General features: G+C 41.7%; 1 long non-coding RNA gene across 1 annotated transcript in view; it reads left to right on the forward strand.

Annotated features, from left to right (window-relative positions):
• Nucleotides 1-27,861, forward strand: part of LOC127006933 (uncharacterized) — a 72,408-nt gene that overhangs the window by 43,620 nt on the left and 927 nt on the right. The window contains exon 3 of the long non-coding RNA XR_007759920.1: nucleotides 20,674-20,823. This is a non-coding gene — a long non-coding RNA (uncharacterized LOC127006933). The remainder of the gene's footprint in view (nucleotides 1-20,673; nucleotides 20,824-27,861) is intronic.

A 27,861-nucleotide genomic window follows, 5' to 3' on the forward strand; every position in this document is an offset into this window, starting at 1 on the left:
TTCTTTCTTTTACCCCGTCTCCTCTCTCCCCCTTGTATCTTTTATCCGAGGCTGTTACTCCCCCTCAGCATCATTTCTTTCTTTTAATTTTTCACCCTGTTGCTCTTCCTTGCCTCTCACGCGCTTCGTACTACGCCTTCACATGTATTGTATTTCTCTTCTCTTCTTTCCCGTATCCGAACTGCAGCTCTTGGGATGGTCGGTATTAAGGAATTTAAGTTTGGTCATGTTTTTTTTTCTTTTTCGTTATGAAGAAGTTACTTTTAAATTCTCTCTCTCTCTCTCTCTCTCTCTCTCTCTCTCTCTCTCTCTCTCTCTCTCTCTCTCTCTCTCTCTCTCTCTCTCTCTCTCTCTCTCTCTCTCTCTCTCTCTCTCTCTCTCTCTCTCTCTCTCTCTCTCTCTCTCTCTCTCTCTCTCTCTCTCTCTCTCTCTCTCTCTCTCTCTCTCTCTCTCTCTCTCTCTCTCCTCTCTCTCTCTCTCTCTCTCTCTCTCTCTCTCTCTCTCTCTCTATCTCTCTCTCTCTCTCTCTCTCTCTCTCTCTCTCTCTCTCTCTCTCTCTCTCTCTCTCTCTCTAATCGTTCACCGGCTATAGATCGACATGAGAATCTAGTACTGGATTAAATAAAGTTGCCTTGGGTGCCTGCTGTATCTTGGGAGACCCGAAGATATTCTGTGGCGTTAAAAACACCCTTGTGCGCCCTTTGTTACGAGGTGAAGACTGTCCATTACACACACACACACACACACACACACACACACACACACACACACACACACAGGAAAAATACTTTCATGCTTGAATGCACTGTAGAGTACTGCTTTAAATTCACGTGAACGCTCCACTCACTCACCTTCATCTAGAATTCTAGACTCTAGTAAAAACATATAAAGCAAAACCAAAATGCTATAGTGTGAAAACATAATATGCATAACCAAATGCTATCGTGTCATCTTAGGATAATATTTCTGTAAACTCAGTCATATCATAGATAGGTAGTTTTCAATAAATTCTAAGTGCTCATATCACACATCAAGATGTTATGTAATTTGTTGTTGTTATGCCATACTGAGAATAAGTAAGGAAATTTGCAACAAAATTGTTATATAACAAACTCGTATTTATGAGTTTGACACTAGTGTATACAGCTATTATTGGATCATTTGTGGTTTTCTCTAGAATTCTTTATTCCACGGTGGCGTACCACTGCGCCAAAATAGTTTCTCAGATTCTTCTTATCGCGAAGAGAAGCAGACGCCAAAAGTATTTTCGGAATACCTCGAGAAAGGATCAGGAACAAAAGTTTGAAAATAAGGAAAGAGTTCCGTGAAATCCGTAGTGAGTGAAAAGCCAGGAGGGTGTTTTTGAGAACTTTTGAATGTGAAAAGGAAAGATACGCAACGAGCATCGTGTTGTTAAAAACAATGTGAAATGAGATATCTAAAGAAAAAAAAATGGCGTTGGGAAGAAAGACATGGCAGTAAATATTTATGTACGTAATTTTTTTTCAAACAAACGATGACTTTCACAGTTTGATTGGATTTTAAGTAGTCTCAAGATAAGATTTTTATAACCGTATATGTATTCGTTTTACATTCTCTCTCTCTCTCTCTCTCTCTCTCTCTCTCTCTCTCTCTCTCTCTCTCTCTCTCTCTCTCTCTCTCTCTCTCTCTCTCTCTCTCTCTCTCTCTCTCTCTCTCTCTCTCTCTCTCTCTCTCTCTCTCTCTTATCAGGGGATGGATGGATAATATACATAATGATCATGTTTTCCTGTGTAACTTTTTCCCTGTATATAATATTTTCCCATTGTCTGCCGTATTGCTTGCATGAAATTTGAATGGCAGTTGGTGCTTGTTTGTGTATCAGATTAAATTGACGTGTATTTAAAACAACAGAATAACAAGAGAGAAAAATAAGGAAGACGAAAAGTAGAATATATGGATAAAATCAGGTGAACGAAGGTAAAAAAAAAAACGTTAAAAAAATCATGATCCAATTAGAAAAAAATGAAAGACAAACTTCTTTACTTTTCGGCACCGGAAAGAGATTTATTTCCTCTGTACTTACACTTTGGAGGCAGAAGAATAACTCTCATTCAGCTGTGCAGGTAAAACGCTTTCCACACATTAAACCAACTCATTAATTAAGTCTCCCTGCAAAAGCGCCTCTAAGGAGAAACATAAATATCGATTTCTCAAACTTCCTCCTCTTCCTCTTTTCAATGTGTCCTTCATTTCTTCTTCCCCCTCTTCCTCCTCCTCTCCCTACTTCTCCTATTCCTCTTTTGAACGTTTACTTCCGTTCTTCTTCCTCCTCTTCCTCCTCCTCCTCCTTTTCCTCCTCCTCCTCCTTCTCCTCCTCTTCCTCCGTCTCCTTTTCCTTCTCCTCCTCTTTCTCCTCCTCATTCTCCTTCTCCTTCTCCTTCTCCTCCTCCTCCTTCACCTCCTTCCCCTCCTCCTCCTCCTCCTCCTCCACCGCTACAAAGATGATTCCACCCTTGAGAGCCCTGCCGTATGAAGAACGACTCAGGCGACTTAACCTCTTCACCCTGGAAAAGAGACGCCTGCGAGGGGATATGATTCAGGTCTTCAAATACCTAAAGAACTTCAGTAACGTTGACCACTCGAAGCTCTTTGAGCTACAGACTAACTCAAAAACTACAAACAACGGCCTGCCTATTCAAGCGAAGCGATGCAACACATACATTAGTAGAAGTTTCTTTTCTAACCGAGTCATACGCCATTGGAACGACCTCCCTGCTGAAGAAGTAAGTGCGGAAACCATCAACTCTTTCAAAAATCGCATCGACTGTCACTTCGTGACAACAGGAGTGAACTGAAAATACACACCGAAATGCCTTGAACTGCTCTGCAGGTACCCAGCGACTGTCAGGCAAATCACCGCTCTACACCAGGCAGCTTCGTAATGAGCCAATAGGCTTTCTGTTGCATGTCATTCCATGTTTCCATGTTTCCTCCTCCTCCTCCTCCTCCTCCTCCTCCTCTTCCTCTTCCTCTTCCTCTTCCTCCCCGTCCTCCTCCTCCTCCTCCTGCTCCTCAGTCTACTGTTCCTTCGCTACATTCTTTTCTTCCTCTTCCTCCTCCCCACTCACCTTTTCCTCCTCCTCCTCCTCCACCTCCTCCACCTCCTCCACCTCCTCCTCCTCCCCACCAACCTCCTCTTTCCCACCCACCTCCTCCACCTTTTCCTCTTCCCCCTCTTCCTCCTCCTCCTCCGGGAGGACACCGAACCTAACGGTTAGGGACACCGAACCTAACGGTCTAGGACACCGAACCTAACGGTCAAGGACACCGAACCTAACGTTCAAGGGCATCGAACCTAACGGTTAAGGACACCGAACCTAACGGTCAAGGACACCGAACCTAACGGTCAAGGACACCGAACCTAACGTTCAAGGGCATCGAACCTAACGGTCAAGGACACCGAACCTAACGGTCAAGGACACCGAACCTAACGGTTAAGGACACCGAACCTAACGGTCTAGGACACCGAACCTAACGGTCAAGGACACCGAACCTAACGTTCAAGGGCATCGAACCTAACGGTCAAGGACACCGAACCTAACGGTCAAGGACACCGAAACTCTTCCCGAGGGCCCCATTCCGCCGTGGAGGATCACGCCCCTGATAACTGACTCAGTATGTGACCAAGATATGAAAACGAACCGGGATAAACTGGACACGAACACGTCAACGGGACATGACAAATTGTCTCCACGGTTGTCATAAAAATTTAAACAAAATAACTCAGCCACTCATTAGCATACTGAACTGATCACTGCAACTGAACAAGGTTCCCGAGGACTGGAAAATGGCGAACATAACACAATTTTCATGCCTTAAACAACAGGCTTATAAGTTTGACAACAGTGTCAGTCAAAATTCTCGAGAATATTAATACAGACAAACTTGTTAGGTTTCTAGAAAATAATACAAATTCCACGTGGTCAGAAATAAGTGTTCCTACTGAACAAATATATTGGACTTCTTCCAAGATATATATGAAAACTAGGATAATCACATACTTAACGATGTAATATAACTGGACCTCCAGAAAGTCTTTGACAAGGTACCACTCGAGCGACTCCTAGAAAAACTACAGTCAGCGTGTATAGCAAACCATCTGAGTGCGTGGATAAGGGATAGAGTTTAAAGGAGACCACCCATCCGTTTCCAATCCTCCCAGAAATTGAACTGAGGACCTCTCGGTTGTGAGGCGACCATGGTAACCAAAGCACTACGTTGTGTGTGTGTGTGTGTGTGTGTGTGTGTGTGTGTGTGTGTGTGTGTGAGAGAGAGAGAGAGAGAGAGAGAGAGAGAGAGAGAGAGAGAGAGAGAGAGAGAGAGAGAGAGAGAGAGAGAGAGAGAGAGAGAGAGAGAGAGAGAGAGAGAGAGAGAGAGAGAGAGAGAGAGTCATGTTATTGTTACTAATTGGCAAATTCTACTTCTTAAATAATGCCTGTTCCATTACCACAGGGAAAACATTCATAAACCGAATTTTCAATATATTTTAAGTGCCCAAAACCACCAACACGACCACCACCACCACCCTAACTACCACCACCACCACCACCACAACCCTAACTACCACCACCACCACCACCACCACCACCACCACCACCACCACAACAACAACAACAACAACAACAACAACACTAACTACCACCACCACCACTGCCCCCCCCACTCCCCCAAAACACCATAACTCTAACTACCACCACTACCACCACTACCACCACCACCACTGCCACCACCACCACCACCACCACTGCCACCACAACCCTAACTACCACCACCACCACCACCATCACCACAACCCTAACTGCTACCACCACCACCACCCACCACCACTACCATATCTCTTGCTACTGTTACAGGACCCAAACTTATCTTCATTTTCTCTTTATTACCCTTGTTTCCCCCTCTCTCTCTCTCTCATCCGCTTACCTTCCCATCCTGCTTCCCCTTTCCCTACGCGGTTGTTTCTCTTTTCTTATGTCAGGAAGATGAGACACTTTCTCGCCACGTCCCTTCACACGTTCTTTACAGCGGCGCAGACGACGTCCAGCCGAGCCTGACGGAAGTTAAGCTGATGAGTTGATGCCAGTGTGTCCTGCCCGGCGCGGCTTTTGTGTCGGTGGCTTGTTGGAGGAGAGAGAGAGAGAGAGAGAGAGAGAGAGAGAGAGAGAGAGAGAGAGAGAGAGAGAGAGAGAGAGAGAGAGAGAGAGAGAGAGAGAGAGAGAGAGAGAGAGAGAGAGAGAGAGAGAGAGAGAGAGAGAGAGAGTGTAGCGTCGGCGTGTAGCCCATCCAGCTGTTCATTCGCCTTTTCGGGCTGGTCGTTAGATGCGTACCTTGGAAAACCTGGGGAAGGTAAACTGTGGCAATCCCGGATTTCCCTTTCCTTGTGTCTTATCTTGCCCACCTTTATACTACCAGAGTCTGCAGTGTTTCGCGACTTGCTTGCTCACCGTGTCTCTTAATTAATCAATTATTAAGGATAACGGTGTGTACTTTCAAAGACATGTTTATATATTGATACTTAATAAGTTAGCTTTTGGTTATTGTTTGTTGTGGCATAAGGTAATTATGCTAAAAATCCAAATTGATGAGGTGCGAAACTCAATGTAACGTGGGAATCTACGGGACTTTCTTTCAGTTAGATAATTTTAAGGTATTTTGTGGTGAAATATTGGCGTTCAGTTAGATTTTATGTTTTGGAGGTGATGAGGCGTGGGTTTGATTGTGCTGGTGATGGTAATGCTGATATAGTGTTGGGGATATTAGTGAAATATCGGTGGTATAGTTCTCCAATATGTTAAATTGTACGACTTTGTGTTAATGTTTAACGCGTATCCCACTGGTTTCCAAATTTTCCAAGCTGACGCCCCCTTGCCTTCCAGTTGAGTACCTAGCGCCCCCGCACCCACACACATGCAAACTTACATCTCTGTCTACATGTATATTACATGTATTTTAGCTTAGCCTTAGTGTTTATGACAGATTTTATCATTCAGATTTTTGTAAAAGCAAAACATTATCAATTAGTCCTAATATCACTCTGCCGCCCCCTACCGCCCCCTTTTTCCTCACCGTAGCCCCCCCCGCAGATCTTTCCACTGCCACCAGGTGGGCGGCATCACCCACTTTGGGTACCGCTGGCATGTCCAATTTTTTCTGCGTGAATAAAGCGCCTCCAGTGAATGCGGTATCACAATGGATTTAATATGCAAGTTCATCCTGTGAAAGACTACGACCATTAATTCACATGCAAAGTTCCACCCGAAAGTATGAAGTACAGAGCTATAACTTAGATGTAAATTATAGCACACATAGCCTTAATCCAATATTCTTTATGCTCTCTACATATTAAAATGAAAACTAATTAAACGTTAGCTGATGAGGGTGGACTGTGCTGCTCGCTTGGCCGGGCGTCGGCCGCTGCTGGAAAGAAGAGTGTGTGAGGGAGGGGAGAGCCACGGTGTGCCGGTGAGGTGCGGGTGAAGGGAGGGGGAGTAGGCACAAGATAGAACTGCGTGTTTAAATATACTTACTTCACATGTGAAACCTAGTTCACAATATGTAGTGATGTTTTACAGGGAAAATTCTAGTACTGTTTATTGCTGGTTTATACCTATAAAGGTAGAAACTTCATTTCTTGAGAATATAACATGTTTTAATAATATAATACAATATTATAAAACATATTCATTGATGGCCTGATATGGAAAAACAGGGATGAAATTTCTCATAACATAATAAAAGGATATACAACTAAGATAAGGTATACTCAGTAACGAATAAGACTTATATGAAACATTTCTTAGATTTACTATAATTATATAATTATATTTGGACCCCTGAATAACAGCTGGCAGGGGTTGCTCAAGATCACTCAGGCTCTGCGAGAACGTGCTCTTCATGAGTAAGATCTGTGTTGGCGAAATTATATAGAAATTTGTGATTTTGATAACAAAACAGACGTTACCACGTATGTGTGCGGGGGGGAGAAGGGGGAAGCACTCCAGGATGTTCAATAATTTCTGGACCGTGTCAGTCATCCCAAACACAAGTGTGAGCAACTTTCCAGAAATTATTGGCAGAATCGGAGATGAAGTTCATCCGTTTATAGTTCAGTAAGGGGGCAACAGAGTGAACGGAAGATGGACCTTATAAGTCTCTGAATCTCGTTACATTCAAATGAAATAATCACCAGCTTGTTTCAGTACGCCCTGAATGGTGCATTTCAGCATAAATTTAAGGAAATGAACTCACACACATATTTGCCTCATTTCTTTTGCGCCCTCTGTGGTTCAGGATTGTTTCATATTCTTCGTGTCCGGTGTTTCACTTCTTAGTCCCTTTCAGTATCAAATTACATGCACTACCGTCTCTTGTGCATGATGATAATGTTTTGAGCTCTCTATAAACGTCCTTTGTTGAGTTTCCTTTATGTATTGACAGTGTGGACGTTGCTGAGGTTCTGTTTCAATGAAGGATGCATGGTAAAAGGAGACTATGGTCCTGCCATTATTGCATTTATTATTTTTTTTTTATTCATTTTATTTTTTTATGTTTCGGCCTATGGCACCGATAGGCTTGGTAGAGCCTAATTGTCGGCCCCAGGCCGTTGTGGCGTAGGCTAGTCTTCGCTCATCTTTGACCCTCTCTTTAGAGAGAGAATCTAGAGTCTTGGTTGATAGGTGGTCTTCAAGACAGAAAGTGGGTAGTCTTATAGGCAACTAGCGTCCTCCTGGACGCGGCGCCGGCACGCTAACCACTGAGCCACCGGCTATTACAGTCTTTTCTTATTTGATTGCATGGTCATTTATTGTTTCTAAATTTGAATTCTCAATAATATTCCCCTCTTTTCTCTTTTTTTTTTTCTTCAGAGTTTTTTTTCATGTGTGTGTCGAAAGATCTGATTCTCCGAAATCGTCTTTTACCACCTAAAGTCTCTTAAAACTCTCTTGAGTCTTATGACACGCTCTTATGACATTTTCCCTGTGAGATCCCCTATCTCACTGAAATATTCTTATTTGTATTTCTAAGTTTTTACCTACAAACTGTTAGTTTCAGACCTTCATTTAATGGGGCTATTTTCGTTTGCTTTTATACTATTTTTTTCTAACTTTGTATCTTTCACTCTCATCATACCTTCCTGCCCAATATGGGAAAAAGACATGTGTGTAATTCCTAAATTTGAAAAATCAACAAATCAGTTGTTGTTCAACTGATTTATTACTTTTTTATAGTTTACGTCTGAAGGAGCTGTGTGTGTGTGTGTGTGTGTGTGTGTGTGTGTGTGTGTGTGTGTGTGTAATACACCACGGCCTGATCACGAGTTGGACTCGCTTTCGCCAGCAGGTACCCTCCTGACGTGAGCAAGTGCTCATTATCGTCGATGTCTGGGTACTGCCAGGACCTCACACACCACACATCCCATCCCCCTTGCTCAAAGGGGGACAGTAACCACTACAACTCAACGGAAAGAATCCGGCCTGAGCGGGGCTCGAACCGCCGCCTATTTGGTCATGAAGCCTTACAGAGCGGCGCTCTAACCGATTGAGCTACCGGATTGATGTGTGTGTGTGGGGGGGGGGAGGGGGGGGGTAGTCGTGTATCAAATATTCAGTTTATTGGAAAACAAATAACTACGGTAATCTGTGACCCGGGGAGCCACGCCACCAATCACACAGCAATGCACACTTATTCGGTTAATTGTCCCGGTCTTTATTTCATAGTACATTATGAAGCCCCTTAGTTCAATTCATTCATTCATATTACTGCTATATCACGATATAAAGCAATTTTATTTCTCCGTGTATTTCCAGTGAGATACTGGTAAAGTACTATTTATAATCTGTACTGTGATGTACAATAGCCTTTTTTTTTTTTTTTTTTTTTAAAGCAAAGGAGACAGTTCAAGGGCACACAAAAAGCAAACGTTAATAAAAAAAAGCCCGCTACTCACTGCTCCTAAAAAGAATCCAAAGAGGTGGCCGAAAGATAGGTCAGTTTCGGGAGGAGAGGTGTCCTGATACCCTCCTCTTGAAAGAGTTTAAGTCGTAGGCAGGAGGAAATACAGATGAAGGAAGAGTGTTCCAGAGTTTACCAGCGTGAGGGATGAAAGAGTGAAGATGCTGGTTAACTCTTGCATAAGGGGTTTGGACAGTATAGGGATGAGCATGAGTAGAAAGTCGAGTGCAGCGGGGCCGCGGGAGGGAGGGAGGCATGCAGTTAGCAAGTTCAGAAGAGCAGTCAGCGTGGAAATATCGATAGAAGATAGAAAGAGAGGCAACATTGCGGCGGAATTTAAGAGGTAGAAGACTATCAGTATGAGGAGGAGAGCTGATGAGACGAAGAGCCTTAGCCTCCACTCTGTCCAGAAGAGCTGTGTGAGTGGAGCCCCCCCACACATGAGATGCATACTCCGTACGAGGGCGGACAAGGCCCCTGTATATGGACAGCAACTGTGCAGGGGAGAAGAACTGGCGGAGACGGTACAGAACGCCCAGCCTCGAGGAAGCTGATTTAGTAAGAGATGAGATATGAAGTTTCCAGTTGAGATTTTGAGTTAAGGATAGACCGAGAATGTTTAGTGTTGAGGAAGGTGATAGCTGGGTGTTGTCAAAGAATAGGGGATAGTTGTTTGGAAGATTGTGTCGAGTGGATAGGTGGAGAAACTGTGTTTTTGAGGCGTTGAAGGACACCAGGTTCTTCTTGCCCCAATCGGAAATAATAGTAAGGTCTGAGGCTAAGCGTTCTGCAGTCTCCAGCCTTGAGTCATTAAGTTCCTGAAGGGTGGGTCTTCTATTAAAAGAAGTTGAATAATGCAGAGTGGAATCATCGGCGTAGGAATGGATAGGACAGTTCGTTTTGGAAAGAAGATCATCAATGAACAACAGAAAAGAGTGGAGATAGGACAGAACCCTGTGGGACACCACTGTTAATAGATTTAGGAGAAGAACAGTGACCGTCTACCACGGCAGAAATAGAACGGTCAGAAAGGAAACTGGAGATAAAGGTACAGAGAGAAGGATAGAAACCGTAGGAGGGTAGTTTAGAAAGCAAAGATTTGTGCCAGACCCTATCAAAAGCTTTTGATATGTCCAGCGCAATAGCAAAAGTTTCACCGAAACGGCTAAGAGAGGATGACCAAGAGTCAGTTAAGAAGGCTAGGAGATCACCAGTAGAACGCCCCTTGCGGAACCCATACTGGCGATCAGATAGAAGGTCAGAAGTGGAAAGGTGCTTTTGAATCTTCCGGTTAAGGATTGATTCAAAAGCTTTAGATAGACAAGAAAGTAAAGCAATAGGACGGTAGTTTGAGGGATTGGAGCGGTCACCCTTCTTAGGTACAGGCTAGAGATGTGAGCTGGAAACAAATGACTTACTTGTTGTGTTGGCTCTTGGCGGGTGTGGACGTGCTCTCCCTCTCCTTCCCTCCCTCCCTCACCCCTCCCATCATTAAGCAAAGTGAATTCACACACACATAACATTGTTTTTATTTACATACATACTGTTTTAATTTGTTTTTAGTTTTTTTAATAGGAGTTACCTAGTTTTTTACCTTTATTTTAATATTTTGACCTTTTAATTGGTATAATGGCCACTACACTTAAATGCCGGACGAGGCTGTTCCAGTCCACGAACCGGCACAATGACACTAGGAATCCATAATTCAGACCTAAAATCAGTCCACACACACAAGTATCTTTGGTGTCCACCTCTCCACTAACATAAAGTTCAACACTCACATACGTAGATCACATCAGTGCCACAGCCAACCGAACTCTGGGGTTCCTGAGGAGGAATTTACATAACTGCGCACTTGACATTAAACACATTGCTTATGACACACTTGTGAGACCAACATTTGAATACTGCTCCACGGTGTGGGGTCCTTACACACACAGAAACATTGATATGTTGGAACAAATCAACACCAAGGCGGCTAGGTTCATTACAAACAACTACACTCAAACGCCTGGAATCACAACACGGATCAAACAAGAAATAAACATGGAACCTCTTCACATACGCAGACAAGCACACAGACTTACACTTATGTACAAGATCACAAACACTCACATTGACATTGATCCAAATGCATACTTACACAACGCAAACATTCAACGTACTCGTAACACACACATCCATAAATACCAAACATATCACACTGACGCATACAAGCACGCGTGCTTTCCACGCACCATACGTGACAGGAACAGCCTCCCTCAACAGATTTTAGACTGCGGTACAATAGACTCATTCAGAATACTAATACACACTCATTTGTCACCACAACACACCAACACTAACAATGACACTTAATTCACTTCCCTCCCTTGCACAGTCGGCTCCCCCGTCCCCCCAACAGCCAACACAAATATGCGTGTTATACCCCAGTACGGGTGCCCTGCGCATTATCGTCCAGATCCAGATCCAGACTTGTGAGGCGCGGTCTGTCTGGCGACTGGTACAAGACTAGTCATATAATTATTTTATAGCCACTTGACGTGGTCTATCGCGGCAAAAAACAAAAGTTACCTATTTAGAATGCGTGCCTAGAGCATTATCTCTTTGTGAAAACTATACAGTGAAAATATGAGAATGGATTTATAAATGGCAAATATAATTCAATGCACAAAAATGACATGTACTGAAAACGAAGCCTGACTGGGAATATATATTAGGGAACAGTTTTTTTTACAGGTATCTGACAAAGTGTAAGATATAGGAGTAATTATCAATGACAAAAGATCTCTACAAAATAAGAAACAAAATAAGAAATATGTATAGCCTGTGAAGAATATGAATGGAGTCTTTACGTTCATCAATGAGAATATGGCGAGAGGATAATTACACTGTTCAGAAGACCAACACTTGAATGTGCAGCCGTAATATGAAGCCCACCCTTAACATTAGTGTTGCGATGTTTGAGAAGATGCAAAGGGAAGCCGCAACATGGATGCAAATCCCGAGAAATTACAAATACGCAGGAATGCGTGAGAAGCTAACGTTGCAAACACCAGAAGGGAAAATAATAGAGAAAATATGATCAAAGTATACATATGTGATGAAGGAAAAGAAAAAAAGTGACATTAAATAAAATGCAATACCAAAAAAAGTCATCTACAAGGGCACAACGAGAAATGGTTTAAAAACTCAAAAATATACGAAAATAATGAGATTTCAAGAAAACGAAATGAATCATGTGGTTATATTACGGAAAAAAACTCGTGTGTGCCACATAAAACATTCATAATTGTATGAAAAAAACAATGAAATAGTTTTTAGTAACGGGACTCAGACAGCCTGACTTAATACTGCAAAAAAATAAATTATGTTAGAACAAAGAGGTAAGAGCGAGCGAGCGAGCGCGCACGCAGGCACGCGTGCACACACACACACACACACACACACACACACACACACACACACACACACACACACACACACACACACACACACACACACACACACACACACACACACACACACACACACACACACACACACACACACACACACACGCACACACTCCAATTTGTCACGCCTAATCTTTGGGCTTAAAGGTGATGTGTGAGTCGTCGCCGGTGAGGGCTGAATGACGCCTGCCGGAGGCTTCAGCGAGAGGGCGGTGTCGGATGACCTAAGCGTGCAAGGCTTATGTATCCAGCAGGGGAGGCCATGAGCGAGAGGAAGATATACAGAAAGGGAGCTGACTACTATATGTAATTATTGTCAATGACTGAATGTCAAATTCGAACAAAGGATATTATATCATTCCTTTTCGTGTAAAAAGTCCCTCTACGTTATTTTACCTTAACCTATATTCTCTAACTTTCATGTATACATTTGTAGGCATACTGCTGAGGCATACATATACATATATATGTAGGAATACTGCTGAGGTAGATATATTCAAAGAATGTATTTTCATCTCATTCAGTTTTTAATAAGGAAAGATCAGATAATGGGATAGAGCGGAGCTAAAGGACACACAAGTCTTTGTATTAAGAGGGCAACAATCGTCCCCTAAATTTGAAACGTGAAATGAGTTCTAAACGTATGAAGATGATCCACTCTTGAAATAGTAAATATTATATTCGAATAGGGAAAGAGAGAAGCAAAGGAGAATGTCGGATACTCTTTAATCATGCAGTCGTAGAACACATGGGATATAGATGAGCTTAAGTAGAAAAGTCTGTAGTTAGCATCTTTAGAAAAATGACACGTTAAGTATAAAAAGCAGGCAGTACTAAGAGTTCCTGAGTGGTAAGGTGCAGTAAGGTATAAAGTATAAATCTGATACGCACATCTAACAATTTTGTTATGCAACGAAAGTGTCTCGTTGTAAAGTGAGAGGAAGTATAAGGCCGGCGCATGCACGTTGTTTAAATCAGGGTTTACGAATGATGCCCGGCGAAGGGATCCGCCGCGTTGGAGGTGAAGCAGCGTGGGGAACCAGCCACTCAGTGAAATGTTCCAGCAGATCTTTCTTTTTCTACCATGTTTTAACTTGCCTTCATATATATATATATATATATATATATATATATATATATATATATATATATATATATATATATATATATATCTATATCTGTGTGAGGGAGAGAGAGAGAGAGAGAGAGAGAGAGAGAGAGAGAGAGAGAGAGAGAGAGAGAGAGAGAGAGAGAGAGAGAGAGAGAGAGAGAGAGAGAGAGAAACACAGAGGAAGAACAAACAACAGCAGACCTGATGGTTCTTACGAGGCTGTTTGTGACAAGCTACACTAACTATCTAATCAGAGGTGGAAGATGAAGGACAGCAAAGGCGAAGGCTCCTCTACACCCCACCATCCTAGCCAAAGCTGGCAGGATAGAAAAAAGAACCATGCAGCATGGAAAAACTCCATGGAAATTATGTAGGAAAGAGGAAAAAAACTACCATTACTGCTACCACTAACCGGACGATAAAAACGTACAAGGACACCAGTATTCGAAAGAACTTAACGTTATTACGACAATGAGTAACATCTTAATTTCTGGTTGGATTCAAAATACTTGTCTAATCTATTCTTGAAGGCCGTAACTGTTGTACCATCAACGACACCACAGGGTAGAGAATTGCAAACATTAACGACTCGATTGAAGAAGAAGTTTGGCTTCGTGCGACGAGAATCTTTTACCACTTATCTTGAAATTGTGATTTCTTCTTGTTCTATTTGATCGATCAATTGTAAAGTAATCTTCCGCATTAATATTACTGCATCCTTTCAACATTTTAAACACTTCTATTAGATCGCTTCGCTTTCTTCGCTTTGATAGCTGAATAAATTTACTTCTTTAAGCCTTTGTTCATAAGATAAATTTCTCAAACTAGGAATCATTTTTGTTACTCTCCGTTGAACCCGTTCTAACTTTTCTATGTATTTTCTGTAATAGGGAGGAGGAGGAGGAGGAGGAGGAGGGGACAAAATTGTTAGAAAACATTGAAAAGACAAAATCCTTAAGGAAATGTACATTGGTGCGGACCGTGCGAGATTTAAGTAGAACTTTCACCTTAACTGCGAGGGAAGACTGCCAGAAATGTAATTAAAAGAAACAGGTGCTCTCTCTACCAAGTATGAAGACGCCCTCAAGGGGGGAAGAGGGAAAAGGAGGAGAAGAGGGAGGAGGAAGAGGAGGAGGAGGAGGAGAAGGGGGAGGAGGAGAAGGAGTTGGAGGAGGTGGACGACGACGACGAGGAGGAGGAGGAGGAGGAGGAGGAGGAGGAGGAGGAGGAGGAGGAGAAGGAGGAGGAGGAGGAGGAGGAAAAGAAGGAGGAGGGGGAGGAGGAGGAGGAGAAGGAGAAGTAGAAAGAGGAGGGGGAGGAGGAGGAGGAGGAGGAGGAGGCGGAGGAGGAGGCGGAGGAGGAGCAGGAGGAAAAGAAAGGGCGGCCTGGAAGGAGAGAGGAGGGGAAGAGGAGAACAAACACAAAGAGGCGGAGACGGCACAAGACAGACTTAATTAAGTCTGACTGAACACAGACACAGGAGTGACGGCCATTGTCCCTCCCGTTTCAGGGCAAATAAGCCAGGGTTGTTTTGGGGGCGGGGTGCAAATATATATTAGTTTGTAAAAATTATATAAAAGTTATTTAAATTGTTCCTGTGTCAGCTGTTCAACACAATAATTTTCAACACCAACTTGCCAGTTTATGAATTTCCTGCCACTAGACTGTCACTCGGCTGATGACGTTCAGCGCTGCGCTGCCTGGCTTCCCGGCGTGGCAGGCAGCGGTTCGAGTCTCGCTCAGGCCGGGGTTTCCCCGCTGAGTAGGAGTGGTTACTGTGTCCCCTTGAATAAGGGGGGATGGGAGGTGAGGTGTGTGATGTCCTGACAGTACCCAGGGATCGACTAAAGAGCCTTGCCGATATCGTGAGGGTACTTGCTGGGGATTGCGAGTCCAACTAGTGATCAGGCCGTGGTGAACACATGAGAGAGAGAGAGAGAGAGAGAGAGAGAGAGAGAGAGAGAGAGAGAGAGAGAGAGAGAGAGAGAGAGAGAGAGAGAGAGAGAGAGAGAGAGAGAGAGAGAGAGAGAAGCAGTTCCGTCTACAATTACAATGTCCTTGCAAATTATGTGCTACAATAATTGGAACTTTAGATTTGTAAATTAATCAAACATAACAAATGGACATAAAGAAAATTCCATTAAGTTAAAGTAAATTGCTGAGAGATTACGGAAGGTAAATACACAAACTTATAATATCTACTTAGAGTGCACGACGTCTTACTTTTTTTTTTATTAAAGCTTCGCTGAAGTAAGACAACATTGGGGGGAATATCATTGTATATTAAAAATAGGAATATAACATCAGCTATGAAATTTTAAAAGTAAAGTACATAACGACGACGTTTTAAGGCGGAAATAGTTAAGGGCAACTCCACACTGAACTGGAAATAAAACGATATCGCAGATGTAAGGAAAATGTTTTAAGTTTTTTTTTTAACAGTTGTGTTTTCAAGGGTATTACATTTGTAATCAAAGTATTTATACTAAAGAATACTAAATACTAAAGAAGGCCTATTCATAATTATAAACAGAATAAATTTGACCTGCACATGAATAAACTTTGGATAAACCGTATGTGATATTTTAGTATGGGGTCGAGGCAGTTCTCTGCAAAGACTTCTTAAACATGCATAGGGAAACATTGATTATTCTAATGACCTGAATTTTTTTTCTGTAGCTATTGTACTGGAGAGACGAAATTCTTTCAAGGGATACTCCCTCCCTCTTCCGTGTATCTCTGGGTCAACCTATTTGTCATTAGGGAAGGAGAGGGCAGAGACTGGCTGCTGGAGACGAGCGAGAATGCTTGAAGAACGCGAGTTATTCGACAAACTTAAGAGCAGGATGAAACAGCTGGCAGGAACAAGCGTGGAAAAAAACCACTTTGTGAAATAATTTTACAAAGGAGGCATTTTACGAGAAATGCTTAATATAAGAGACAGTTACATTAATATACAAGAGGGTAACAATGGCAAATGCATGAATTGTTTTCTGGGAGTGGAGAACGAACACATGTTCCACACTGACGAACTTTTACGTATTTTTGCGACATCACTCAAGCGGGACAAGCGGGAAGTGGGAAGAACTGAAAATAAGTTGACGGAAATGGAATGTGGCAAATATGAGAAATGTATAAGAGGTGGAGTGAAGGGGAAAGATGAATAGGACGAGGATGGAGTAAAGAGGCAGTGAAAGGAGAGGAGAAGGAAGAGAGGAAGGAGAGAGGAATGGAGATCTAGGAAGGAGGGAAGGAGGGGAGGATCTAAGAACAGCTGGAGAACAAAGCTTTGTTAACATGATCAAGGGGAATCCAGCTGCAGGGAATTGAATAAGACGTCACCTGGTGCCGATTAGTGGCGCCTCAAACCCAAACGTCCTTTGGAAGCCTCCCTTGATAAACACTTGAGGGATCTTGGTTCGGAAGGGAGGCGTCTAATAGAATGCCTCGTGTTCCCGGCAGAAGGAATGGTGGGCAGACAGACGGGGCTGGTTGTTTGGGCCAGGATGTTGTGTGCAAAGACGCCAAGAGATTCGTAAGCCTCCTCCCTAATATATTTCGGTTAGCTTTCTTATGTATTGACTTCCTTATTTTGTGATTGATTTCACTAATAGTTCTTTGTGTGTATGTCTTTGTATCTGCTTGCCTTCCCATGTCTTTTGTCTCCCCCTCTGACCTTTTGTATTTTTTGTTGTCTGTGTATTTATAGGTCTGTATATTCTGGTGTAAGCGTCTCTCTCTACATGTCTTTCAATTTGTGTCGCTTTGTCTCCTTTGAGCGTTGTTCTTCTCCCTGTCAGGCTATTTGTGTATATGTGGGGGTCGGATTGTTACTCTTTTGTTATATATATATATATATATATATATATATATATATATATATATATATATATATATATATATATATATATATATATATATATATATATATATATATATATATATATATATATATATATATATATATATATATATATATATATATATATATATATATATATAATATTTTTTTATAGCAAAGGAAACAGCTGAAGGGAAAAAAAAGGAAACAATAATGAAAAAAAAGCCCGCTACTCACTGCTCCTATAAAAAATAAAAAAGCATTCTGAGGAGTGGCCGAAAGAGAGGTCAGTTTCGAGAGGAGAGGTGTCTTGATACTCTCCTCTTGAAAGAGTTCAAGTCGTAGGCAGGAGGAAATACAGATGAAGGAAGACTCTTCCAGAGTTTACCAGCGTGAGGGATGAAAGAGTGAAGATGCTAGTTAACTCGTGCGTAAGGGATTTGGACAGTAAAGGGATGAGCTTGAGTAGAAAGTCGTGTGCAGCGAGGCCGCGGGAGGGGATTAGGCATGCAGTTAGCAAGTTCAGCAGAGCGAAACTTGATTTTATCCCAAATATAACCATTGCTGCGTGACTCAAAGCTTAGTTTAAATCGCTTTGTGGAGGCGGTGGCTGAATGGTTAGCGTGCGGGTCCTGCCGAGTGGCCTAAGACTACCCACATGCTGTCCTGAGGAACACCTATCAACCCGGACTTTATAGAAACTGTCCAAGTGAATCATGAATGAGCTCCGAGCGGAAGTCTGAGCCAAGAATAGATGGTATCACTATAAATGCTTGCTTGCGCCATGACGGGCTTGGGCGGACCACCAGGCCGCTAAAGAAAGCCTTCCCGGCGCTATAGGTCAGAACGTTAATAAAAAAAAAGTCTTTCCAAAAAATGTAATTTTAGCTTTTTTATTAGTTCTCTTTACGGTAAGTTTCAAAATATCTGGATAATTTATCTTCTTTTAAATATTTCGAGGAAAGTTGTATCTCTTATGTGATAAGGTCACCAGTATTCAACAGCATAATCAGGGCAGGACCAAGCCTTCTTCTCTGTCAGCTAAACACGGTTATTAATTAAATGGTCACGATAACATTCGGAAAATTTTACCAGCAACCATTTGGAGAAAACATGAATTGTACTCAATGACCACTGTTATTAGCATCTTGGAATGCACACACCACTCCCACCTTTTGCCATTGCCATCATCATTCGTGAATGGCCACTTGAAAGACACAAGACTGCAGCCTCCTCAGTAGCTGTGACCTCCGCTGCACCGTATGAGTTTCGCTGTACAAAACGAGGAGGCATCAGTAATTAGATTGATGGTACCACAATGTTATGGTCCAGGCTTCGATAAGATAATTTATTGCTTCATTATAAGATTCTCGAAACCAAAAAATACTGCCTTTTTAAACACCGTGAAGGGTTTTCCAGAACTCAATTTCACTCCACAGCTGCGCCTGAAGTCATGTCCATGTGTTCAACTTCATAATTCCCTGGAGGTTTAGTGGTGAAGTAGTTGGAATCTAAAGTCCATAATAATTAAACATTAATGAAAGTTAACTAATAATTTGAATAGCCTACCGCTTAACGAGCCCAAATACTTGCCTCCCAACTTTCCCCCCTTCAATAATAATACCGCAATACATATCCACTTTGCTGATCCTTATGATAAACTGTTGATTATTTTGTGCTGCATACGCGAGATAAATGCATTTGTCGAATTCACCGGGTGATTGAACATGTTTCGTCTGAGCCCTGTTCAGAACCCCCGCGGTCGGCAGTGCGAGGTGAGCCTCATCATTTTTTTTTTATCGAGTCACTAATTAGCGGGCGCGCCGCGAGCCACCAGCGCGCATTGGCGAGGGAAATGACCTGCAAGTGACGAGTGGGTCCAGCGGCGCCTCACTCCCGTTGTGTTTTCCAGTTACATTTTCCAGTGTGGTCAGAAAAGTGTTTATTGCATTAGCTCTCTCTCTCTCTCTCTCTCTCTCTCTCTCTCTTTTCTTTCTTTCTTTATTTATTTCTTTTCCTCTTTGTTTTGTTTGTTTGTTTCTCGTCGTTTTCTTTCTTTCTTTTTTTCTCTGTCAATTTCTCTCTCTCTCTCTCTCTCTCTCTCTCTCTCTCTCTCTCTCTCTCTCTCTCTCTCTCTCTCTCTCTCTCTCTCTCTCTCTCTCTCATGGAAGTTTAACCCTGGTGAACTAATACTTGTTTCATGTAACTTAGAATCCTATTAATGAATTCGTATCCCTATAATAGCCCACATGAAGAAAAAAATAAGAAATCATCAAGGTTATTAATTAATGCAACGACAGTTCACGATTATACCTGTGGCCGCGGTCTTGTGTCATTGAATGTAAAAATGATGATATGCCATCCATTTTCTAAAAGTCAAAAGTTATTCAGATAATTACTATTAATTTTGTAACTAAATACACTTAATGAAGTATCTCTCTCTCTCTCTCTCTCTCTCTCTCTCTCTCTCTCTCTCTCTCTCTCTCTCTCACACACACACACACACACACACACACACATACCGCATTGCAGTCCCGAGTTCGATACCCAGCGCAATGGAGACGGATGGGCCTCCTCTCATCCGGCAGTGAATGGGTGTGTGTCAGTTGTGGGTTGTGTCCCGCTGCCGGGTGTGTGTGTTAGTGAGCGTTTGTGCGCTGATGAGTGTGTGTGTGTGTGTGTGTGTGTGTGTGTGTGTGTGTGTGTGTGTGTGTGTGATATGGGGGGAATCCAAGTTTGATCCCAGGACGGAGTGTAGACGAATGAGCAGTCTCCTTATACCTTTGCCACTGTAGATTCAGGTGTCAATGGGTACCGGTTATCAGTCAGGAGTTGTCTTTCTCCTTGTACATATAAAGCATTACTGGAAACGAGAGAGATTATATTAGCAGAAAGAAAACGTCGGAGGAACCTAACCATGTAAATAGTCAGTTCTGCTACATACACTTACCATTATTTTGACGTCAGTGGAGGGAAAACATAAAAGTTGCATACTAATACAAACACTGAAGGTTACATATTTTTGTGTTTGTTTTGTTTTTGTAAAGCATAATATCACTCTTAATTTAGGATCGCGGTGTGCCGTCCACGTCTCTTGCACCTCAGTTCTCTGGAGTTGTCACATCTCGCTAGATAGCCACATCATAGTTATAATGTTCCATGAAACCCGCTGCACTGTTTCTATATAAGACATGTACTTGAAAATATAGATCAAATATTAGTAATATAAATAATAACGTTAATTTGACTTCTCTGAACTTCCATGTTAATAGAGGCGGTGGTGGCAGTTCCAGCATGTGCGGCCGCCAGGTCTCTAACCCCAATAGTCTCGGCGTCTCTGTTAGTGTGAAGTGTACCAGTAGTGCTCCTCTACCAGGCTGACACCGCGAACCCAAAATGACAGAATCGAGGCTTGTTGTAAGGTAAACACTGAGTTACACTGTTGTCATTGTCATTATCAAGGTATTGTTACACACACACACACACACACACACACACACACACACACACACACAGCAGCGAGATCCCACAACCCGCCTCGTCAATATCTCATTTCCTAATTAACTAACTGCTAACAAACCTCTGTTGTCAGAGATGTATTTTACTAACCTTTAAACCTTCTGGAAAACCATAGGAAAGAGTAGAGATAATATATATATATATATATATATATATATATATATATATATATATATATATATATATATATATATATATATATATATATATATATATATATATTATATATATGGCTGCCCCGGGCGACGGAGTAGCCCTTAGCGTTCTGTGGCAGCTAAAACCCACGTCTCACCACAGTTATTGAAATGCCTAAAGAGAGGCTTCACCCCTTTGACCCCTTTTCCCGTTTCTCGCAGACAGATTACTCACATGACACAATTTTCAACATAGTATCAAGTCCAAATCCTCCGAAGCAGCAGTGGATTTCTGAAGAGTAGTGTCACTCTTCCTCCTCCCCTTTATTCACTTTATTTTCCTCTTTGTTGTTCGATTTTTTTTAAAATTCGCCTGTAGAACGAAATAGATAACCCTGGTGTTGGAATGGAGTGCCATATCCATCGAATACTTTAAAAATATCATTAGCAGCGAACTTCGTGGAATTAGAGGAAGGATATTATCGATGTGGTTAGTTACTATGTTAGGTAGGTCAAAGTTCAATAGTCCTCCTGCGTTGCAGAGAGAGAGAGAGAGAGAGAGAGACTACCATACTGGTACGAAAACAAGTGATGGTCTTATTCAGACACTGCTTCACGGGCAGGTTCGGATCACTTCCTCTCTGTTTAACGATTGTGATAATATGAGTGATTCGGAATACATGATGTGATTTGATCACGCCAGTCATGTTGTGTAAAGTTTACCATCTCCCTAAAGTTACGTGACTAGGTTTATATTGTTTAGCTAAAATAAGAAAAGTGGGCAGACTCGGACAAACCTAAGAGCCCAAACATAGTGAAGTGTTCCTACTGTGATCGTGAGAAAACAACGTAAGCTCTAAGCATCCGGATACGAATTCTCTCTGGAGGACTGGTTCGATATTTAAGAGCAAACACATCACGCTGACACACACACACACACACACACACACACACAGGTGCATAAGTGGAATACATAGGTGTAGTTTTTTGTTAATAATTGACGATTTCATGAAAATGTCATTTACCATTCTGAATCTACTTGTTTTTGTGTTTTCACTCATGCTTGGCACACATAATAATGGCATTAATTTCATAAATCCATCAACAGCCTGGGCCTATTCTGACACCGTGGCTCTCTCTCTCTCTCTCTCTCTCTCTCTCTCTCTCTCTCTATATATATATATATATATATATATATATATATATATATATATATATATATATATATATATATATATAACATGACGACGAAACAGATGAATAAAACAACGGAGGTGAAACCCTAAAGCGAACATTCCCGTGTCGCCTGTACGGGATATTGCTACACCGTTTTGTGAATTTATTATTTGCCTCGCCTCCCTCCGCCCGCGGCCGCTTAGACGTGCTGTATGTGGCGCCCCTTTTTAATCAGTGCATATGTACGTGTGTGTGTGTGTGTGTGTGTGTGTGTGTGTGTGTGTGTGTGTGTGTGTAAAACTTGTATGCAACTGTTAAAAAAAAAAGTGTGTAAAACTCTTATGGTTCAGTTAAAAAAAGAAAACGTGTGTGTGTGTGTGTGTGTGTGATGAATTGTTAAAGACTCAGCTGGTGCGTTATAAATACAGACGGGTCTTGAGAACTTATATATGCCTCTAATATTGTGTACAGTCGTGGAAAAGAGCAACTGTCTGGCTGATGCATATAGAAAGATGAAAATAGATTTGTAGGCTTGCGCCTGCATGAATTCGTATAAGTATAGGCTAGCGGGTAGAAAAATCATGGAAGTGAAACTGATTAAACATTCACCCAAACACAACCTGATTTAACATTCACCCAAACACAACCTGATTTAACATTCACCCAAACACAACCTGATTTAACATTCACCCAAACACAACCTGATTTAACATTCACCCAAACACAACCTGATTAAACATTCACCCAAACACAACCTGATTAAACATTCACCCAAACACAACCTGATTAAACATTCACCCAAACACAAACTTATTAAACATTCACCCAAACACAAACTTATTAAACATTCACCCAAACACAAACTTATTAAACATTCACCCAAACACAAACTTATTAAACATTCACCCAAACACAAACTGATTAAACATTCACCCAAACACAACCTGATTAGTATATACAAATTATAATGCTCAACATAGACGAGTGCTTATGGAAAAGATATGATACGGAGAAGGAGATCGGTGAACTTAAAAAAACCGTGAATTATTATGTCTCACAGCCCATGAAAACACCAGAAACAGGATATGGGTTGGGTTTTCTTGAGCGACAGCAATATCATCATTTTTTCTTTATTGTATCGTAAACCACTGCAGGACGCCTTATCCTTTGACTGCCCTGTCTTCTACAATTCTTGGGTTGCCTCATTCTCTCTTTCGCTGTCCTTCTGATATCAGTTCCACGCATTATATGACCTTCCCAAGTAATGGTTCTTATTCCTTCACCTGGGGAGCAGCCAATTGGACCCTGTTGACATAATGAAAGTAAGTATCCAGTATTTTCGTCATTGACAAGTGACATTTGGACTTTTTTTATAAAGAAATATTTTACAAAGCAATATTACGAACATTTGTGTGATTCATAACTTTAAAAAAAAAACTATCACACAAAATAGATTTATTTATTATATTTTCGGCATGTATTTTAGAGAACAAAGAACATTTCCTACTGATAAAGTATGTATAAAAAAAGGGTTTTCTCAGATATGTCAAGCGGTATCCCTCTGATTAGGAAATTCGTGTTATTAGGGATATCTACACATATTTGAAGCCACCAACACAAAGACTGATGATTGTCACCACTATCCATGTACAGGACTATCGGTGCCGCCACTTTGCTAAAATTTTACTTCCATACTTTCACTGTGTCATCGTGCCCAGTGCCATTCTGACTAACAGCTGCTTGCCATGCTCCATATATTGACTGATTGGTGCTCTCAGTTCAGTGTCCCCTTTACGGGTGCATGGCGACGAACATTTTAGGAGCATTTTAGGTCATATTAGGTTGGAAAAGTGTGTTGATGTTCCCCTCTTTAAAGTTTTCGTCAAAAGTCAACTCCTCCCGAAATTGACCTATCTTTCGGCCACTCCTCTAACTCTTTTTAGGAACAGTGAGTAGCGGCCTTTTTTTCACATTTGTTTCCTTTTTTTTATGCCCTTGAGCTGACTCCTCTGCTGTAAAAAAAAAAAAAAGGAGGTACATACAAAAAAAAAAAAAGGCTGTTTCAGAGGTAACTAGTGAAGAGGATGAAAGAATAAAATTAATATTCAACTAATGCATGGAAAATTTCGACAGCATATGCGGGCATGAGTAGACTCATATACAGCGGAGTCGCGGCAGGGGTGGCAGCATGCAGTTAGCAAGTTCAGAAGACCATTTAGCATGAAAATAACGATAAAAGATATAAGTGGAAATAACGTTGTGGCGGATTTTTGGTTTTGTTATTGTTCTTTTTAGAGAGGAATCATACTTTGAGCTTCTTTCTGGCGTTATCTGTTTCAAACTCCAGACTAGAAAACCATAGCCAAGTAAAACAAGTGAATGAGAAATAATGATAAAAAATATAAATGAAAATAACGCTGCGGTGAAGTTTTATGTAGTACTTTTATTGTCCCTTTCAAATATAAGGGTATCATACTGCGAACTTCTTCAGGCGTCATTTGTTTCAACCTCCAAACAAAAACCAAAGTCAAGTAACGCGGCCGAGTGAGTTAAGCTGTAAATATGATGGCATGCAAGTCACTTCTAAGAGTTGTGGGAAAGAAAACGTTCCAGTTTTTTTTTTTTTTTTTTTTGCACACACACACACACACACACACACACACACACACACACACACACACACCGCTCCGGTAGCTTAATCGGTGGAGCACTGCGCTGCAAGGCTTCACGGCCAAACAGGCGGCAGTTCGAGCCCCGCTCAGGCCGGAGTCTTTCCGTTGACTAGGAGTGGTTACTGTCCCCCCTGGAGCAAGGGGAATGGGGTGTGTGGTGTGTGAGGTCCTGGCAGTATCTAGAGATCGACGGTAATGAGCACTTGATTGCGTCGGGAGGGTACCTGCTGGCGAAAGCGAGTTCAGCTCGTGATCAGGCCGTGGTGAATTACACACACACACACACACACACACACACACACACACACACACACACACACACACACACGCACACACACACACACACGCGTGAATTTCACTTCTATTCCATCAATGTCAGTTTTTTAGCGGCCCAATGAAATGCCTAGCGCCCGGTGACTCTCGTTCCGTTCCTTTACCTGGATTGCCGCACTTAACGGAATTGTTGTGTTGGAAGAAAGCAATTTTGTAAAATGAATTTTATGTGCTTCTTTTCTATATCTTTGTTAATGTCGATGGTACAATGCTCAGTTCATCCATATGGGAAGGTTCACTATAATGTAGCTTTTTATATCACTTTTAGTATGAATTTATCCAGTTCACAATTTTCATGTATGATTTTATTTACCCTTAAATTCTAACATTTTTTATGGTTTAATTTTTCCTAAAAAAAAAGGTCGTTATGGTGTTTCTAAAAAAATCGGTTTGATCTTCACTTAAGTTAACGATGTCTATTTTTCATACACTTCATAAGACTACGTATTATCATGAATTATAGATACTTACGCCCTCCCTACACCCTCTACATCCTCTTATAACATCATGACAGCCTTTTAAACCCTCTTACACCCCCTTACACCCTCCCAACACAGAATTATATTTCCTTTGCTGTGCATCTGATTAACCCTGGTTGCTCCCGTTACTTTCTAAGCGTATATTCCGTAAAGCCACACGTTTTCTATACTCTATAAATATTTCTTTCTAGAGACCAATATAATCCATCTTTTTGCTTGCAACATGGAATTTTTCCCGCGGCTGGTTGGAAGGCTGGCAACGCTAGGCAAGTTAAGGCAACATGCCGCATGCGACACGTTCTACGGGCAATGTGCTGCCAGCTGTAACATCCCACAAAGTCGCAAGCGACTTGTTGCCTTGTGTTGAACTGCTGTTTGAAACACACTTGGGCTAGGCGACAATGTAGCATGCAAAATGTGATCATAATGTTTCCTCGGTGGAATCGTGCATTTAAGACAACGCGTTTCCTTAAAGTCGCATTCAACAAAAATGTTCTAAGCCAGGCAAGTCGCATGAAACGCGCTGCCTTTGTTGCCTATTTGGAGTCGCTCCTTAACATCGCACGCTCATCTGTGCCGTGTCGTTTTGTTTTTGGCAACAGTGTCTAAACTCTGAGGTGCTGCTAAGTGACGCTAAATGACGCAATCTCTTCACGCACATAGATTTTTTTCACCCAGAACATACACCAAAACACAAAGAGAGAGAGAGAGAGAGAGAGAGAGAGAGAGAGAGAGAGAGAGAGAGAGAGAGAGAGAGAGAGAGAGAGAGAGAGAGAGAGAGAGAGAGAGAGAGAGAGAGAGAAAACTTACTGACTACCTACTGACTGATTGACATAGCGTCGAGTTTTTTTTTCTTTTTTAATTAAATTGGACAATCATCAAACCAAAGGGATTATTTCACCTATTTTCTTACAACGTGGCACAAAACAAAGGTAGCAAAAACTTTGACTGATCAAGGACACTGGTTACCTTGGTCCTTGAGCCTCAAGAGGTCCGTTGATTAATTTCCTGGGAGTGCCGCGACAATTTCCCCGGTGAGTCCACAGACGATACCTTCCAAGCGTGATGAAAACTCTCGCTCCCGGGAACGAAAGAATGCGGCGTCTATTGCAACTCTTGCTGTTCGTGTTGCTACATCTACGCCATCCACTACTGCTGCTACTACTACCAAGCGTCATTAAGCAAGAGTAGGATAAATAAATAACAGCAATAATTATGGTGAATAAGACGAAAATTAAAGGAAGAAAAGGAAAACTTCATATGTATGTAGTAATGAACACATTAACAATTTATACATTAATAATTAAAAAAACTTTTGCATTTGGAACTAATACCCTTGTAAATATATTTATTAAGGAAACATATCTTTTTTTCCCGCATTAAGTATAATATATACATACATGTGGAGGTGTGGTAACAAATGCGTTTTTTTTATAATTGCATTAAACTCGTTGGTGGATGTGAAAGGAACAAACTAAAGCGGCGCGGCTGCTTGGTGGGGAGGGTTCCAATATTTACTCTCACAACACAGCAGCCGAGGGCGTCACTTTTTCCTTGTGGTCACGCCTCCGCCACCTTCCTTCACACTGCGGACCACTGGCCTCTCGCGCGTGGCCTGTCTGGCAGACGCTACCTGACCAGTGGACAAAGGTGTTCCACCGCGTTGGGCACTAACCTGTCCCCTGACACACACACACACACACACACACACACACACACAGGGAGCTTCGGCTCGACACAGTTGCTACACTACTGACGTGTCTGTATCATGTAAATATGTATATATTAATAGTAATAGATATTTACCTACCTACTTACTTACACACACACACACACACACACACACACACACACACACACACACACACACACACGAAAAAATATTTATAATGATAAAAAATAATAATGATATAACAATGATCATGTTAACCCATTGAGTGGTTGCGGCACAGCGTTTGTGGCACTTTCCTCCTCGGCTATGAAATGCATTATCTTACGTTTTGTGACATAACTCATTCTTCAACACAATATTTATAATTTTTTGGCAGATTTCCTATGTTTTAGTTGTGAGAAACGGCATTCTAATTATAGATTACACAAAATACTATACTAAATGATTTCAAAGTATGATAATTATTGCTGTTGCT

The sequence above is a fragment of the Eriocheir sinensis genome, chromosome 3 (assembly GCF_024679095.1).
Source record: "Eriocheir sinensis breed Jianghai 21 chromosome 3, ASM2467909v1, whole genome shotgun sequence".
Classification (NCBI taxonomy): Eukaryota; Metazoa; Arthropoda; class Malacostraca; order Decapoda; family Varunidae; genus Eriocheir; species Eriocheir sinensis.